At 32.5% G+C, this 16,015-nt stretch overlaps 1 long non-coding RNA gene across 1 annotated transcript; it reads right to left on the bottom strand.

Moving 5' to 3' along the window:
- Window positions 1–12,695: 12,695 nt before the first annotated feature.
- On the bottom strand, window positions 12,696–14,138 carry LOC140692569 (uncharacterized). Its single transcript, XR_012068136.1, has 3 exons — window positions 13,876–14,138; window positions 13,258–13,399; window positions 12,696–12,868 (listed from the first exon to the last, which is right to left on the bottom strand). It is a non-coding gene; the product is annotated as an uncharacterized lncRNA (long non-coding RNA).
- Window positions 14,139–16,015: the final 1,877 nt, after the last annotated feature.

The raw sequence follows: 16,015 nt of genomic DNA, 5'->3' as shown, positions 1-16,015 counted from the left end.
GGTTTCCACACTGACTATTATGAACAAAAAATAATTTCATCAAGGGAACAAAGTACAGGATTAATGTAAAGACATCTCTTGAATTTGTCCACATTAATCATGAGATACCATAAAATGGACGTTGAAAGCAATAATATTTAAAACCCCATTCCCCCGAATATCTTGGAATAAATGTAACCACATATGTGAAAAATCTACACACTGAAAATTATAAAACATTGACAAATTAAAAATGATTCAAAGAAATGGAAAGATGTCTTGTGCTCTTGGATTGAAAGAGTTCATATTGTTAACATGACAGTACTACACAAAGAAACCTAAGGATATAGTGCAATTACTGTTACAAAGCTGTAGTATTTTCCACAGAACGAGAAAATAAATAACTCTAAGTTTTACATGAAACCATTAAAAATTGCCAAAATGATCTTGAGAAAAAACAACAAATCTGGAGGTATAACCCTCCTGGATACATTACTCTACTAAAAACCTACAGTAATAAAAACAGTATGGCATTGGCACAGAGATATAATCAATAAAAAGAGATAGAGAGCCTAGAAATAATTCCACACTCCTATGAGCAATGAATCAATGATAAAAGAGGCAAGAGTTCACAATGGAGAAAAGACAGTCACGTCAATGGATGGTGTTGGGAAATCTGGACATCTACATGTAAAACAGTGAAATGAAAGCTTTCCCTGACATAATATACCAAAATAAACTCCAAGTGTATTAAAGACCTACATGTAAGACCTGATACTATAAAAGTGCTAGAAGGGAGTATAGGAGATACACTATTAGATATACATCATAGGAATATTTTCTTATATCAGTCTCCTAAGGTAAAAGAAATAAAACAAAAATAAGCAAGTGGGACCTAAACAAACTTGAAAATTTCTGCACAGCTAAGGACACTATCAATGAAATGAAAACACTGCCTATGTAATTGGAGAACATATATGCAAACAATGCAAGTGACCAGGGGTTAATAAATGTAGGTTAATAGATATAACATGGATTTAGGTTAAACAGCTCAAGATGAAAAACAAAAACCCAATTAAAAACAAAAGCAGAGTACCTGAGTTAATATTTTTCCAAAGAAAACATTCAGATGAGTAAAAGGAAAGTGATAAAATTTCTCAACATTACTAATTGTTACATAATTACATATCAAAATCACAATGAGGTATCACTTCACACTGGTCAAACAGCTATTATCAAAGTCTACAAATAGTAAGTGTTGGAGATGATGTGTAGGTAAGTAATCTCTTGTATACTCTTGGTAGGAATGTAAATTTGTACAACTTCTAAGGAAAACATTATTCAAATTTGTTTAAAAACTAAAAAGTTAACTACCATAAGACCCAGTAATACCTCTCCTAGGAAAAATCTGGGGAAAACCCCCTAAACTGAGAAGAACCAATTTCACAACTACACTGTTTATAATATGCAAGACATGGAAACAATCCAAGAGTCCACAGTAGAATGTGGACTTAAGAAAATATGATGTTTCTATGCATATGAGATGGAATAATACCCAGCCATGGAAAAGTATAACACATTGCTATTTCAGCATCATGAAAGGACCTAGTAAATATTGTGCTTAGTGAATTAACTTAGACAAAGACTAAAGTATTTAATTTAATTTATCTGTGGAATCTAAAGAATAACAAATATCTGTGTACATCTATCTATAGCTATTTATTGATATATGACAGATAAATAGATAGAAGTATAGATACATGATAGATAGATATATAGATAAATGATAGAGATAGAGAGAGAGAGAGAGAGAGAGAGAGAGAGAGAGAGAGATAGAGACATGATGGAGAGGTAAAGAGATTAGATAGACAAGACTTAAGCAGACTCAAAGATATGGGAAGAATTTATATTTGCCAAAGTGGAAGGGAAAGAGAATTTAATGGTACAACATTGACCTATACAAAGTATTATATATTAAGTAGAGAAGAAACAAGGATAATCTGTATAGATTAGGGAATTAAACACAATAGCTAAAAATAATTTTATGTTACACTTATTGTAATAATTAATAATGCAATATAATCTACAAAGTGGTTGGAATCACTATGCTGTACATCTGAAACTATGCAATATTATACATCTACTGTACTTCAATTAAAAATAAAACATATCATGTATAATTTAGTCCTTTCTCCATTGATAGAATCTTCCTTTAATATTGTTTTGTTTTACTCATTACTTTTTATAATTACTGTTTCAAATTATTTCTTTTAAACTTCTGAACATGATACCAGTTTGAAGCATCTATATCTATTGCCCCTGATTTCTTATTTTTCTCTCTTTAATACATAGAGGATAGTAGCATTTAATAACATAACCAAAGAAAAAGTTGCAACTTTCTCATGGACTCTTCTTAGAATTTTGTTCAATGTTTTGCATATTTCTGCCATTTTATATTTCTTAGAAGACTTCTTTTCTACACCTCTTATAAGATGTCTTGGTTTTTTTCATCTCATTCAGGTTTTGTTTGTTAAAGTCTTTACTTTCACTTTATATCTAAGTGATAACTGTGTAAGTATTATTGGGTGAGTGATTTCTTATTTCAGTAGTTTGAAAATACAATTTTATTTACCCTTTGGCATATGTTTTCTGCTCAGAATTCTGCCGATAGACTAATGGTGGTTCCTTTGTAGATTATCATAACTTTTTTTGGCTGCCTTTAAAATTTTACTCTTTCATTGACTTGCCAATTTGCATATGACGTATCCTGAAGGAGGTCCCTTTGTCTTAAATTTATTGGTGTTTTTTTGGCTCACAGACTTGTATGTCAGTTCCTTACACAGGTTCAGGAAGTTATCGACTATTACTTCTTTAAATAAACCATCACCTGCCTTCTGTCTTCTCTCTCCAGGGTTACACTCTAATGTGCACTTCCTGAGGAAGTCTGATGTCTACTGTAGAATTTCCTCACTTTTTAATATCTTGAATCTCTGCCCTCTCCTATCATTTCTAGTTTTGTATTGGTGAGTTTGCTAATCTCTCTTCCACAAAGACAGTCTACTTCCAATGCTTTCTGTTGCATTCTTCATCTCATTTGTTAAGTTCTCCTGGTCCTCCAGTAATGTTTGGTTATTTTATAGTTTCAGTCTCTTAGGTAATGTATTCCTTATCATCATTTCATTTATTCCTGAGCTCACTAAACTGCTTTCTTAGTTATGTATTTTGTATTGAGTATCTGTATGACACCTATTTGGATTCTCTATTAGTTATATAGCAATATACCATAGCTTAAAGTTTGTTTGCTGCAGGGTTGATATTGTGTGTGTGTGTGTGCAGGTGCGTGTGTGTGTCCATGTGTGTCTGTGTCTGTCTCGGTGTCTGTGTGTGTCTATCTGTGTGTTAGCGTGCCCTATAATGTTACTGTGATTGGTAATGATCTTGATAGTTTATTGTTCTGATGACACTTAATAACAGATTGGGAGTTGGAGTCCTTGCTTACGTTTTCTGGTAGCTTGCAATATTGCACAATTTTTCCTTTTACTTACCTGAGCTACCTCTGATAATATTTCAAAATGGCACTTTACAGTCGCTACTGTCTGGATAAAAGATGTGCTTTCATTGTCACTATTAGAAATCTCCGGTAGTTAATGCCACTGTTGTCACTGGGATGGAGAACCGTTCCTTTTATCTGATATCCCTTGAAAATCAGTGTACACATTGAGGAAATGTGTAAAGACAGGTGGGTATTTGGAATCAGACAAGTGCCTTTGCCATGTCCAGTGTTGCATAGTAAATTGACTCCACCACTGTGAATGGGGAGTAGGGACAGTTTCATGAATGTCTGAGTGTCTGAAGGATGGAAATTCTGTCTCCATTGTGGCTCCCTCCTAGTTACCTGTGATCATGAGTACTGGTACATTTGGAGGCCGAAGCTGTGAACCACTGGGACTCTGTTTCTACTGCGTTCTCTGAACTTGTGGACTCAGATATCCTATTCAGGTGGCCTTGGTTGCAGACACCAAATCTGCTCTTTCCAGAGTTCAGCCTTCTTTGTGTGTTTTAGTCCACTGAACTTCACCTGTTCACATGTGTTCTGGAGTATTGTTTTGTGTTGTAGTTATTTTTGTTCAGATACGAACGTTTTACTGACTGTAGATGTAAGGGAAGAGACAAAAATAGTTTAAACTTATGTCACTTTTAAAACTATATACCTTTTCAATTAAAAGCTTAAATTCTAATAAGGACACTATAAGAACACTAAAGAAAATGAACAAAACACCTCCCTTAATATCATAGTACTACAGAATATTTTGATTTTCCTGGGTTCTTTTCTTCAATGTTTTTCCCACCTACATGCACATTTTACTAAAATATATTCCTATAATCTCTTTAAAATCAATTAAATTATTAAAATCATTATCCATGCTGTAAATATAGCCTTTTTGGTTTTCTAATTTATTTCTTGTACCTTGCACATTTCTGTGTTCTCCATCCTTCTTCCCTTTCCCCACAGGAAACCACTACTTGGTACACTTCACATATATATGTCATTCTTTTTCTATTTTTTTATGATTATTTCTCTTATATCTTTGTTTTTCTCATTTAGGTGACAACATAGAGTGTTTTTCCCTGTATGTCTTATTTTCCTATATGCAACACTTTCTGGGTCCAGTCACATTGTTACAAATGGCAGAATTTTACTTTTTAATATACAATGATGAAGTATTTATTATGTTATCAATATCTCACATCTATTTCAGTCAATCATCTGTTGATGGGCAGTTGAGTTGTGCTTCTACCCTTGGCTACTATAAATGATGATGTTAAGAACATTTGGGGTAATATATCTTTTAAGTTATCTTTTCATTTTTTCTCAGATTTATACCGAAAACAGGAATTGCTGCAACAGATCATGCTTCTATTTCCAGTTTTCTGAGCACTGTCCACAGTTTTATAATAGTAGATGCATCTATTTACCTTTTCACCATCAGTGTATTTGGGTTCCATCATATCGACATTCTTATTAATGTATGTCATTTGTAGACATTTTGTTAATTGCCATTTTGGTTGCTGTAAAATTATGTTTCATTCTGGTTTGGATTTATGTTTTTCTAATGAATAGCAAAGTTGTCTTTCTTTTCATGAGCATGAAAATCACCCACATGTGTGTTTTTGAAAAGTTTCCATAAAATTGTTTAACTGTTTTTAATTTGTGGTCTTTATTTTTAAATATTGAGTCTAATATGCTATATATATATTATTGATATTAACATCTTGTTGGTCCCTTTGTGTGAAATTCTTCCCTCTATTCTGTCTGTTATCATATGTCTTTTGAAGGTTCCCTTTGCTCTGCAAAAGCTTTTGCACTTCACACTAATACAAGAAATAGAATCCCTGTATCACATAGTACATCTATTTTTTCCTTAGTAAACTAAAAATTGTAACAGTTGTTTTTTTTTAATTTGGGAACAGATCAAAAATAAAGATTGCTATGATTTATCTCAAAGTCTGTTTTGCTCATGTTCTTGGTCAAAAATTGTACAGTTTCAGGCTTTATATTTAGGAAATTAATCCATTTCTATCTCATTTTTTTCTACTATGGAAGGAAGTGCTCTTACATCTTCCAATTACATGTACTGTCCTGTTATCACAGAACTACTTTTTGAAGAGACTGCCTTTTTTCCCTTGTATACTCTTGCCTCTTTCGTTGTACACTAATTCACCATATGTTTGTGGGTTTATTTTCTCACACTTTATTTTGTACAATTGATCTATGTGTTTCTTTAATTGCCATATTTTCATGTATTGATTACTGTAGCTTTGTACTATGTTCTAAGCTCAGGGAGGGTATTACCCACAGCTTTGTTCATTTTTGAAAATAATTTTAGAAAATTTGGGTCTTTCAGACGTATGTATAAATTTTATTATTTTTCTCCTTGTTCTGTGAAAACACTTATGGATTCTGTGAGAATAGAAATTTACTTAAAGAAAAAACCTGAGAAAAATACTAAAGTGTGGAGGATAATTTATGCAATATTAACAACAACTGGATTGCTGTGTAAATCAAAGAAAAAATATATAAAGAAAAATGACAACAAAAACAAAATCCATGGGGTATAACAAAAGCAGCATTAATAGGGATGCTTATAGCAAATAATCCCACTTATACAAATAAGAACCATTTCTCTCTTATAACATATTCTTACAACCAAAAGTTGTCACAAAATAATAAAAAAACTTGTTAGTTGAAGGAAAGACAGCTGAAATGACAGAACATAATTAAATAAAATAAGGGTTAAAAATATAAACATTTAATCAATCTAAATATTGACTTTTGAAAGATAAATAATGTTGGTAAACTTTAACCAGACACATGAGCAAAAAAGAGAGTTACAGATTAATAAGTTCAGAAATAAATGAGACGTTACAGCTTATATCAAGGAAATACAAAGCATCGTAAAATGATACAACAAATTATATGCCAATACAATGGAAACACTAGAAGAAATGGACAATTTCTTAGAAAGACTTAATCTCCAGAATGAAATGATAAATAAAATATGAAGAGATTATCACTAATGAAATTGAATAAGTATTTAAAAAAATCTCCCAAGAAACAAAATTCCAGGCCTAACAGCTTCACAGGTGATTTCTGCCAAACATTTAAAGAAGAGCTATCACCTATACTTCTCAGAGAATTCCAAAAATTTTGAGAGGAAAGGAGGCTTTCTATCCCACATTTCTGTATCAAATTGCTACTACAGCTGGAACAAATACCTCAAAAAATTACAGGTTACATACTACTGATAAGCATAGGTGCAAAAATCACCACTAATTTGTTAGCAAATAAAACAATACATTAAGAGGATTATACAATATGATTAAGTCCATTTTATTCCAGAGATGCAAAAGTGATTCAATACCCACAAATTAATCAGTATGATACACCACACAACCTGAAGAATAAAAATTATATGGTCACATCAATAGTGTCATAAAATGTTTTGACAAATTCAGTATATATTTAAGATTATATTTCTCTTCAAAGTGGGCATGAGGAAACATACCTCAACACAGTTAAGGTCTTATATGACAAGAACTCATCTAACATGACACTCACTGATTAAAAGCTGAAAGCATCTCCAATAAGAGCAGGAAGAAGACAGGAATGCTGACTCTTACCACTTATATTCAGTATAGTATGGAAATTCTAGCCATAGCTATCCAAAATAAAAGTAAATAAAATTTAGCTAATTAAGAAAAGGTTTAAAATTATCTGTTTGAAAATGACATACTTTAAACAGAAATCCTAAAAATGGTGCCACAAAACTACTAGGGCTTATCAATGTATTTGGTAAAATTTCTGAATGTAAAATTAACATACAGAAATCTTGCATTTCTACACACTAACAACAAGCTAACAGATAGAGAAAGTGAGGGAACTGTCACATTTACAGTTGCATTACAAAAAATATAAATCAAGAAATTTATCCAACCAAGGAGGTAAAAACCCTGTACTCAGAAAACTATAAAATATTTGTAAAAGAAATAGAAGATAATGCAAACAGATGAAAGGATATACTGTGTTCATTGATGAGGAAAAAAATATTGTTTAATTGATAGTATTAGCCAACAAAATACACGAATTAAATTCAGTGCATACCAAAATACCAAGGGCATTTTCAGACACTCTAAATAAATTATTCTAAAATTTACATGTAAACACAAAAGAGAAGAAATCACTAAAAAAAAAGGAAAGGAAAGAAAACAAACAAACTAAAAACACAAACAACTTTAACAAAGAACAAAGAGGATGCATCTATGTCCCTGATTTTAAACTATTATACAAAGCTACAGTATTAAAAAGAATATGGTAGTGGCACAGAACAAACAGAATAATGGAACACAACAGAATCCCTTAAAATGAAATGAGACAGTTATGATCATTTAGCCCATTACAAAAAATGAATATACAATTGGGGAAAAGTAACCACCAGGCACATGAAACCGATCAACATCACTAAGCATCAGAAAAATGCAAGTCCAAAACGTAATGAGATTTTATGTCACTCCTGTCAGAATGACTACTATCAAAAAGATAACAAACATAACTGTTGGTTAGGATGTTAGATAACCAACCCTGATGCACTGCTGGAGTGAATGTAAATATGTGCTGCCACTGTGGAAAACAACCTGGAGCTTTATCTAAAAATTAAAAATGAAATATAATCCAACATATACATATCAGGTTACTTATTCCATGAAAATAAAAACACTAATTAGAAAAGATAAATTCAACCCTATATTCACTGCAGCATTATCCGCAATAGACAGGATATAGGAGCAAATTAATTGCTCATCAATACATGATCGATAAAGAAGATGTATTTTTATAGTTTTTATATCTACCCATCTTTAGTACAGATTTATCTATATATATATATACACACAAACACTTTATATATATATATGAACTATATATATATATATATATATATATACACACACACACATAAAAATAAAATGGGTTTTTACTCAGCTCTAAAAAGAATAAGTTCTTGCAATTTGCAACAAATCGGTTGATCAAGAGGGTAATATGCTAAGTCAAATAAGCCAGGAAGTGAATGACAAATGCTGAATGATTTTACTCATATTTGGAATTTTAAACAAATGAACATAAAAACACAGAAATGGAGTTATACGTATAGAAAGAAACAGGTTGTTCACAAGAAAGAGGGAAATGGGGTGAGAAAAAGAAAAGTTGAAAAAATTAAGAGAGAAAATTTTCCAGTTGCAAATTAAATGAGTCAGGGACAAGAAATGTACTGTATGGGGAATAGCCAAAAACTATTAAATATCTTTAAATAGCAACATATCATATCTAGATATATTCTGGTGGTCTGTTTGAAATATATTAAATACAGTAAACAGTATGTTGTGAAAGAGAAACTAACACAGTGTTATAGATTAAAGTACACTTTAATAACAAACAAACATACACATAGAAAAAATTTGATTTGTAGTTAACAGAGGCAGGGTTTGGGAAAGTAGGATTTGATTAATGCACTCAAAAGCTATAAATATCCAGCTGTAAAGAATCGTGTTCTAGGGATACCCCATAATAACATGAAAATTACAATTAATACTGCTTTATGTTCAATATCAATGTTGTTAAGAGAGTAGACCATAATGTTTCTAATCACAACCAAAAGACAAATTATATTTCTTTAAAATTGTATCTAAATGATATAATGAATTCTCCCTAAAATTGCTATGATATTTATCTCATGATACTTGTAAATCAAATCACTATCCTGTGCACCAAAACTTACACAATGTTTTATGCCTATTATATCTCAATAAAAGTGGGAGAAAAAATGGAAAGTCAATGGTCACTTTTTCCCATGTCATTTCTCATGATTCTTTTTGCAGCAAGTAATCTTTAGTCATGATATACTTATCCTAGTTAAAGATACTAATAAATAAGTGATTCTAATAAATTATACGTAAAGATACTAATAAAATTAGTGTTTTAAAATGCCTAATACTTTCTTCAGATTAACAGACCACTGCATCTGTAGGCAACAAAATTTTACTTTGTGTATTCATCTGAGATTAGGGAATGGATACAAATATTAACCCTGTCTGCTATTGCTGTGAGTGATAAAGTTCACTGTCTCAGACCGAAAGTCTCATCTCCACGAGAGCATCTGTAAAATATGAAAATGCTAGGTTGCTAAAAATCTCAGAATGATAAAATCTCACAACTCCTACAATTCTTAACTGTTTTGCAATGGGAATGCAATACTGACAAAGACTTGATTTTGGATAACAATGTGCTGTTTTCTCATGGTTGCATAAGGGAATGTGAGGATAATCCCTGAGATCAACAACAAACATTCTGGCTCAAGTGCTGGGCAAAGAACTGTAAAGGTTCTGCATTTTTAGGACTGAGGACTGCTTTCAAAATGATGACTATGCTCACTTTAATCCAGGTAGTCCAAGGAAAGAAATGTTATTGCAATTTGTAGCTTAAAAGAAATAAATCAGTGGTTCAGTCCATATAAATTAGTCAAGGGGTGTTCAAAGAAAAAATAAGTTGTGTCAACAATGAGAATTAAAGGAAAACAAACTAGACACAAACTTAAATTTAAAAGGAGACACAGTCCTGTGCTGGGCTCTGGGGACTGGAGAATATATATGCCTCTGTCCAATTCAAGGTTTCAGTGGCTTGGCCCTAGCATTAGCTTGGGATTCAATGAACAGGTAACAATTAGTATATAGGGAGAAATATAAGCTACCTCTCCCTGATCAGAAGAAAATCTGGTGGCTCAATGAAACTCTTAATTCACAGATATTCTACCAGAAGCAGAGGAATAATTCACTGATGACTCATCTAAGATAAACTTAGTTACTGCTTAACAATCCAACTTCACACACACACACAGTGATAGACATATTTGTAGTATTTAGTGGGAAGAATTCAGTGGTCAGAGCTCAGAGAATAGATTTCACACACCAACCAACTTTTGTACATTTGCCAATACTCTAGGTTTTCCCAGGTAGAGAACTACAGATGGACCAACAAACAATATTCTTCTTTAGGATTTCTAATTTTTAAAGTAAAGTGTAGCTTTTGACTTATCAGTATAGAACCTTGTTTTGATGATCACAGTAAGACCCCCTGTGTGATAAGAGAGCTTAAAACTAGCTGTGAACCAGCCCACTGAAACCCAGACTGCTAATGTAAGCAAAAAATAGTCACCATCATAGTTGAGCTGACAAACTTAAAAGCTTGATGTTTCTGTTTTAGGAACAACTACTGCTGTCCAGACACAGATCTCCTGCTGCAAGTGGGCTCCTTTTTCTCTTGGTAAAATCATATTGGTGGGATATTGCTAGAGTTTTACCTGGCCCATTTGCCCATTCTCCAGATTATCAAAGGCTTTCTTCACAATTGGTGACACTTTTTGAGGACTCAGTTTTGCCATTCCAGTCTTATCAGCTGACACTGGCTGCATGGTTTTGAGCAGAAGCCTTAGGCTCCCTGACCTTGCCTACAATTTTGCAGCATTTCAGGGCAATTCACATTCTGAAAATGCTTCACTATTTATTTTAAATTAATGGGAAATAGTCAAAGTCTTCCATGAATATTTTATATTTCCTAATATCTGCAGAAATTTGGTATTCTTGCAGTTGGACAAATTTTTAATACTACCACCCTCACCTCTTTTTAGTCGACACATTTTAGGTTGCAATTTGGTTACTGAATACGACCACTCCAACCAAGGGACTAGTACCTCTTAGATACTGCCTGTGTGAAGGTTAGAAGGGGCACAATTTATGTGGGGTGTATAATCCTACATTAAATGTTTGCAATGACACTGTCTCTTCTGGATATAGCTCTGATTCTAAGAAGTAAATTAATTAGAATGCAGTATATTTATTGGTATGGGGAAGAGAATCAGCTCTTTAGGAGTGGGTGGGTGATGAAGAGACAGGAAATAATCCAGCAAATGAGAATTGAATGCTTTAGGCCTCTGGAGGCATGAATTAAGAAGAAAATAATACTTTGTCTCCTGTACCTACCTCCAATTACTGTCTTGAGTGACTAGTCCTTGGGCTATGAAAAGAGCTAGATTGTGGTGAAGAGTAAAGACAATAATGAAATAGTTTGAAAACCATGAGAGATTTGTTGTCTCAGGAAAGCAGATTATGCTTAAAGTCAACATGTATTTTTCATTCACTAAATAATAAAATGCATCCTGTGGCATGTGCTGTGCTTACTGTGTTGGTATCCAAGTTAGACAAGGAAAGGGGGATAAACAGAAAACATCTGGAGGAGGTGGTTTCTGTGCTGAGACTGGGAAAGTCTAAGTAGGTAATAGGAGGACATCATAAGTTCAAGAATGAGCTGGAGCAAAATTTGTGAGTTTGGAGCTTACATATATGACAAGCATTTTCCTGCATATATCTCCAGATACAGTGAAACATAAACATATGCCAAGGTAGTCAGATGCCAGTTTTATAAAGCAATGACTTAACTAAGTTCAGTTTGTGTGCATAGAGTTGGAAAGGCATTAAGAGCCACCCTGAGGATGTAAGTTTGTACTTGATGGAAATAAAAGCAACATAAATTATTGACTAGAAATTATAGCGTAGAATATTAGGGCAGGAAATGAAAGCACCAATTGGAATGCTTTGAGAACAACACAAAGAAGACCATAGATAAAATTACTTCTTAATTTCTTCCACATGCTGAATGTGCCATCTGAGACTAGATCATGTGACCTTCATGATTCCAGGGATGACGTAATAGAGACCATGTTCCCTGGGCCGGTTCCTGCATTTATCTTCTGTTCCAACCTATCCAAACTTAACACTTTTCATACTTTCCAGGATGAACCAGAAATCACTTATAACTTTCCCTCTCTCCATGTTTTAGTCTTTTTCCAAATTCTTCCATTTTCCCTTCCTACTTACAAGAAATTATTTAAATTTACTCCCATATTGTTGCATCAAGTGATCATATCAATCAAATATCTCTTTTTCTTTAAATTATATATTAGACTCCCGTTTAACTCTTTATTTTAAAAAATATATCGAAAATACAGGTATACATGTATGTTTATTCTTCAAATAAGAAAATTGCATATAGTTGTCGACACTTGCCACCATCAATATTAATCTTTGTTAGCCTGCATAATATGGTAGTCCTCTTGTATATAAGTTGTGTTTAGTTTGACGTTCATAAACTGAAGATGGCTGATGAGCTGGACTTGAAAGAGAGGTAGCTGATGTATCAGCTATCACTGTCACTGGAAACCGTGGCTTGCTCCCTGGTTGAAGTTGAGAAAAACGACCTTCATTGGCAGATATGTTGTGATATCTATACGGAAAAGTAGAAGGCTCCACTATTAGTCAAACATGATTGCTCAGTATGGGAGACAAGGTACTGTACTGAGAAGTAGATGTTGTAAATGTAATGAAGTTCAAAACACGGCCATTTGCTTCAGTGTAGCAGCTTTGAGAGTGCCTGTGGGCAGTGGTCAACTGATTTATAAAAGCACGTTGATCCACTGCAATATTGTTCTGCTGATCTAACTGACATTGAAAATGGAGGAGAAAAATCACCTCTGATCAGGGTAGTTGTATCACCTATTATGTGGCTTGTAGAGGGCTTTCTTATTAGAGGCATGTTTAAAATTGCAGAAAGTAAAAATGCACTTTCTCCTCTAATGTCAACCACAAAATCAAAATTATCATTATGCACGTTACCCCCTGCTTTAAAATGCTTATTTTTGAAATCTTCAGCCAATGAAGATACCAGAGAAACATTTTTAATCCCAATTCTTCTTTTTATTCTCACAAAAAGCTGGGGACAGCCTCATTTAAGATTTGTATTATGGCAGAACTGCAGCTACAACCAAAAGAGAAAGATTTTAGTAATATTTTAAACCAAAATACAAGACTACATTAAGCTTAACCTATAAAACCTCAGATTTCATGTTTACTATGCTAAGATAATATCATCAAAATATGAACATTGCTGACTATGTTTTGAAATTTCTTATTTGGAATATGCATATTTAAATATTATTTAAGTATTCAAATTTAAGAAGTTAGCATTTGCAGTAACGGTGAAAGCCAATTTATAAAAGCAGCTTTACTACCTTTAATCAGATTTCTCATAAGATTCTTAGTTGCTAGGAAAGTTTCTCACAATCTTGAATACTTAAGGCTCTGTCCTCATTTTTAGAAAATATAAAGAATTTTAGCGTTTGTAGTTTTATACAATTTTCAAAATCTAGTTTTATATTTATATTAGCATAGATTGATGTACAAAATGAAATTTTATATATAAGTTACCAAGTGGTAACTACAATTACTGTATACCTTGATTAAAAGAGAGACTTCTTTTTCTTCTGCTAGAAAGTCAGCTAGACAAGCAGATCTTTGAAAATTCTGCCACACTTTCCTAAACCTATAAATGTTAAGCTGTCTAACTAAACTTTTCATACTTCCAGTTTCAAATACTCTGAAAGGGGACTTTCTTTCCAAAACTTCCTTCTTTAAGACAACTTCATCAATCACTATGGAAGTTTCATTATCATCCCACCAGTTGGATTTAAATTGGTAACTCCCAGCCATTTTCCAGATTTTTCTTGGAAATGTGAGAGAACGAAAATCATTATCTTCATCTGGTTCAGAGACACAATGTGTGTAACATGGACTTTTAAACAAGGATTCTTCAGACAAATTCTGAAAATCATTTACTTCAATCATAGACCTCAAGGCAAGTCCCCAGAGATTGTTTGATCACACAATACAGATCTTCCGGAGTTTCCAGAACCAGTTGGTCCATCGTTATGAGACCCATCTTGAATTTCTGAAGAAATATGTGCCACATCAAATAAATTTTTCTACAGCTACTTTCCTAATCTGAATGATTTTGAGCACTGCAGCTCCATATGCTGCTCTGGCAGGCCTGCACAGATAAACTGCTAGGCCATCACAGTGGTTCTCAACTTGAGTAGATGTGACATCACAAAACGACTGGTCTCCTAGCAACTCAAGTGTAGCATTCAGCCAGTGTTTACTTCTCATTCATCCAGTTAAAATGAAACATAGAGGATGCTTATTTTTATAGTGTGATCTGCATTATTACCCCAAGAAAATCTTTTTAAATAATTAATGTTGGGGTCTATGAAATAAAACAAATCTCAATACTTTTGTACACAAATTTATACAACATTGATGAACAGAGTATAAATAATGCACAAAATATATAAAATAATTTTAAAGTTATGGAATTTAAAGTGAAATTTGTGTGAAACCTCTGCAGGAAATGTATACCTATTTCATTATAATTAGTAAGGTGAAACTTAATATGATTTGGAAATGGAAGTAGTTATTTATCTGTTTACTTTACAAGAAGTAGCTCTTTATTCAAAACATGAGCAGAATACACATCAGTGTATTTGGTATGTTTAAGAATAAATGGTAAATATTTATGAAATAAAACTAGATTAAAATAATGAATCAAATTTAAGAAATCCCATAGGGGTAATTTTTGTATGAAATTGTAATTTAGTGCTGTAAGTAAAACAAATGTAATTTTGTATTCTACTTTAAAATTACAAAAGGTAAATTATTATAGTATACTTATAAAAGTTTACTTTTGCCATTCTTTCACTCAGAGGTTTTACAGTCCCTCGAAGTAATAAATTTTCTTCTCATCATTATTATCCATGCTCTTGGGGCTTCTGTTAAGTGTTCCAAAATGATGTTGATATATACACTTATACAGAAGATCATGGGTTCAATACTCAGTGCCTCCATTAAGGGGCAAAAAAAAAATCAAAAACAAAGAAATAACATTATATGAGGGATGGGGTTTAAAAGACCAAAAAATGCATTTTAGGAAACAATATGTTTCTCAGTCCTGAAAGAGTTGGCATTGTTAGTATAATGCGGCATTTTAAGGCAAGTGTTTTGTACACTTATTGTTAATAATAGATAGGTTCTGTATCAGTGAACTGTAGTAAAGCCAGTTCTACCAAAAGTTGTATTCTTTATTTAGACATAAATTCCATTAAACATAAGCCAAATTCAAAATGAGAGATAAAATTTTAAATAAATAAATGTTCACTCAAGCTAAAATGTAAATTTTTCCTTCAGTATGTGTATATTCCATTCTAAGTAAATATTAGCAAGCTGAATTCATGGCATATTATAAGTATTATAAAGTATAGTTAAGTTGGATTTAGTCCTGATTCTTAAATTTTATTTAACATACGCAAATCAATAAATGTGATACCATCCGTTAAATAAAGAATTCATAAATAAAAATCTCAAAATATGTAGGAAAATTATTCACAGATCTGATCTTAACTTTTTTATAAAAATTTTTTTTAACAAATTTGCTCTTGATAGAATATGACTAAACATAGTAAAATCCGTATATGAAAAAACCATGACTAACATCAAGTTCAATGTTAACACATGGGAAGGGTTTTCTCTGGTACAGTAATAA

Source organism: Vicugna pacos, unplaced genomic scaffold (assembly GCF_048564905.1).
Source record: "Vicugna pacos unplaced genomic scaffold, VicPac4 scaffold_13, whole genome shotgun sequence".
Taxonomy (NCBI): Eukaryota; Metazoa; Chordata; class Mammalia; order Artiodactyla; family Camelidae; genus Vicugna; species Vicugna pacos.
Note: the sequence above shows the minus strand (reverse complement) of the source record. Positions and strands in the feature narration are given on the sequence as shown.